Source organism: Austrofundulus limnaeus, unplaced genomic scaffold (genome assembly GCF_001266775.1).
Source record: "Austrofundulus limnaeus strain Quisiro unplaced genomic scaffold, Austrofundulus_limnaeus-1.0 Scaffold226, whole genome shotgun sequence".
NCBI lineage: Eukaryota > Metazoa > Chordata > Actinopteri > Cyprinodontiformes > Rivulidae > Austrofundulus > Austrofundulus limnaeus.
The window spans coordinates 362,435-365,721 of NW_013952628.1; the positions used below are offsets into that span (position 1 = coordinate 362,435).

At 37.4% G+C, this 3,287-nt stretch overlaps 1 protein-coding gene across 2 annotated transcripts in view; it reads right to left on the reverse strand.

The window, feature by feature from the left end:
- The window catches only part of rasgef1ba (RasGEF domain family, member 1Ba), a 75,690-nt gene that overhangs the window by 29,982 nt on the left and 42,421 nt on the right, over positions 1 to 3,287 (reverse strand). The window contains exon 1 of one of the 2 annotated variants that reach the window (XM_014019678.1): positions 1,165 to 1,369. The exons of the other annotated variant lie outside the window; for it this stretch is intronic. The gene's annotated coding sequence lies outside the window, so the exon portion shown is untranslated. Of the gene's footprint in view, positions 1 to 1,164; positions 1,370 to 3,287 lie in introns of those variants that run through there. 2 annotated transcript variants of the gene reach the window in all.

Consider the following 3,287-nt stretch of genomic DNA (forward strand, 5'->3'; position numbering starts at 1 on the left):
GCTTCATGGAAGAACAACTTCAGATTAGCCTGTTAGCTTTAGCGTTAGCCCCGATGCTATATGTATTAGCTCGGCGCTAGCACGACAACCAAGTTAAACTAAAAGAGAGAACTAAACAGTCTACAGTATTTTTACAGTCTTTATTTTACAGTTAAAATAAATGTTTATTAAATAAAGTCTAATGTTACAACTAATCATGGATCCCTTTAAAATCAGCTTTTGTTTGAACTAAAACCTGCAGCTGTTCAAACTGAACCAGGTCAGCCTGCAGGAGAATCAGCAGGACCTGCAGCTGCTCAGCTCAACAGGAGCAGATCATCATCATCATCATCTTCTTCTTCATCATCATCATCATCTTCTTCTTCTTCTTCTTCATCATAAACAACAAAAACAAAAACAACAGCCCCTCGTTTGCTGCATAAACACACAAGACTCATCCACGAGGAAACCAGAGGAGGATCATCATCATCATCATCATCATCATCCTCATCATCAGTGATGAAGCTCATGAACAGGATGAGCTGTTGGACAACCTGAAGCTTCAGTTTGTTAAAAATCCCAGCTTCATCAGGATTAACAGCTTCAGAGCTGTCCTTTCAGCCCAGAGGTTTAACTCACTAAACTGCTGCAAGTTTTCACTGATTTAATCCAAAACAGGTCTAATTCCAGCTCAATCCCACCTTTCAAACCTTTCTAATAAAACCAGATTTAAGGTCCTGTTTGTTGTTTTTAGTCTGATTTTATTTTTTTATTGTTAATTATTATTTTGTCTTTTTGCAAAAGCGCTTTCAATACATTCACTGTAAATATAAACATCTGTTCTTGAGATTATTAATCTAGGTTTAGTGTTAAAGAGTCAGATTGGAGCCACAAAACTGTTGAATCTATAAAAATAAACATAAAATATCAGCAGATGTTATAGATCAGAGTCCAAGAAGAAAACCAGAACCTGAGATTATCAGAACCTGAGATTATCAGAACCTGAGATTATCTCATCTGAGGGGGAAACAGAATTTAATCTGCAGCAAACAGAAGAAAACTCAACAGGTGAGACTAAAACACAAAAATAATCCTTAAATATAAAATATGATTTACACAGCTCATCCACCTGCGCGCGCTTTGGACACGCGCCAAACCATCATCATCATCATCATCATCACTCACCTCAACAAGATGAAAAACAGGAGAATTGAATTCTTCCAAAATAAAAGCTTGTGAAACAGATGAGACGGTTTTCTGTTTCACATGAGAGCAGTCCTCAGATCAGCCTCTCAGGAATAAAAAAGACAGATTACAGATTATAAACCAGGTTTAATCCAGGGTTCACTCCAGCATCAGAGCCTCTCAGTCCGCAGCTTTAGTTTCTGAGCTCCAGAGGCGCGTGCAGCCTGAAGACTTCAGGCAGAAGCCAATCAGAGAGCAGATCCTCACACCGCCCCGCCCCCCGCGCGAAGGCTCCTCACCCACACTGTGACGCACCTCCTCCTCCTCCTCCTCCTCTGGTTTCACTTCTTCTTCTTTTATGAAGAAATTAGAGGTGAAAACTCCAAACAGCCTCTGATTCACAGAAACTCCTCAGATTAGGGAACCTGATGGTTTTTCATGTTTGTGTCTTAATTTTATTCTTATTTTCTTTATTTAGCTGTGAGATTAAGTCATTCACAAGTCAGGACAGAAAAAAAAAACAACCAAATGAAATAATGAGATGTTTTTCAATGGATTCATTAGCTTCAGGTCAGGATGACTCAGCAGATTATTTCTTACAAACTGGAACAAAACAAAAACATTTAAATGTAAAAAATGATTTGTGTAAAAACAGCAGAGCAGATGATGAGGATTTAATTAAGAAATGATGTCAAATGAGTAAAGATAACACATTTACTTTATATTTACTTTATATTTACTTTATATTATCTTTACATTTACTTTTACTTTACATTATCTTTATATTTACTTTACATTATCTTTATATTATCTTAATATTATCTTTACATTTACTTTACATAAACAGAACCAGTTGACATCATTGTTAAAGTTAAAACTGCGTCTGTTTTTGGAGTGTGAAGCTGAGTGTGGCTGAAAGCTAAATAAGTGGCTAAAAGCTAAAAGAAGCACTAAAGCAAAATAGCAAAACAGCTAAAGGCTACAGAAGCTAAAAGGCAAGATAAAAGCTAAACATAGCTAAATATTATAGCTTTAAACTTAAAGTAGCAAAGTAGCAAAAGGCTAAAGTTTAATAAAGTTGATTTAAAAGCTAAAAACAGAAAGAGAGCTTCTAAAAACAACACAAACAATTAAAGAAAACACCACATGTGTATAAGTACATTTACTTTGTACTACTGAAGTAATTTCAGGTTTTGTAATTTAAGTTTTTCAATTTTTTTTCATCAGAACATAAAACATAAAAATGACACTTTTACTTCTTTGATTTAAAATTTAACACCTTGTTACATAAATGTGACTGAACTCATCATTAAAGTTGTTTATAAACTCTAAACAATAAAACCAAATCTTTAAATTCGTTTATAAACTCTAAACAATAAAACCAAATCTTTAAATTTGTTTATAAACTCTAAACAATAAAACCAAATGTTTAAANAGCTGTATCTTCTGTAAACTGCCTCCTGTGTCTGTTCTCACCTTTGACTTACCTGAAAACCTGATAGAAGTGGAGGGAAACTGTGAGGCCACGCCCACCCCAAGGGCACTGTGAGACCCTCACAGGTAGCTGCCGATCTAAACCCAGCTGGTCAGTGGTGATGTAAACATGACTCATCACTTCAGTACCAGAANGAAGTTGTGGTAATCAGTGTTTTCACCTGCAGCCTCCTGATTGGCTGACGTCTGGTGGAGCTCACCTGCAGCAGGCTGGGGTTTATTAGACGGCACTGAAGATCTGGTCCTCTCCGGGGCAACACACCCCTGATGGGAAATGTTCTGGCTGTTTATATTTGTAACCTTACCTCGAGTAAACTCACCTGTCCAGTGGCCTCGAATACCTGCCTGTGGAAAACTTCCCTCTCACTCACCTGCCTGTCAGCTTCACCTGGAAATCTGTCTCATTACCTGTGTGGATCCAAACCTTCTCCTCTGAGCTGTTCTCTCCTCCCCTTCCATTAAGAAATCAAACATCAGCATCAGTCCACCTGCAGAAACTCATCCTTCCTGTTCAGCCCCAGAGTCTCGTCCCGACCTCCACTGGAAATAAAAATCACTTACAGCAGGTAAAATAAGTATTGAACACGTCAACATTTTTCTCAGTAAATATATCACTAGAGGTGCTAATG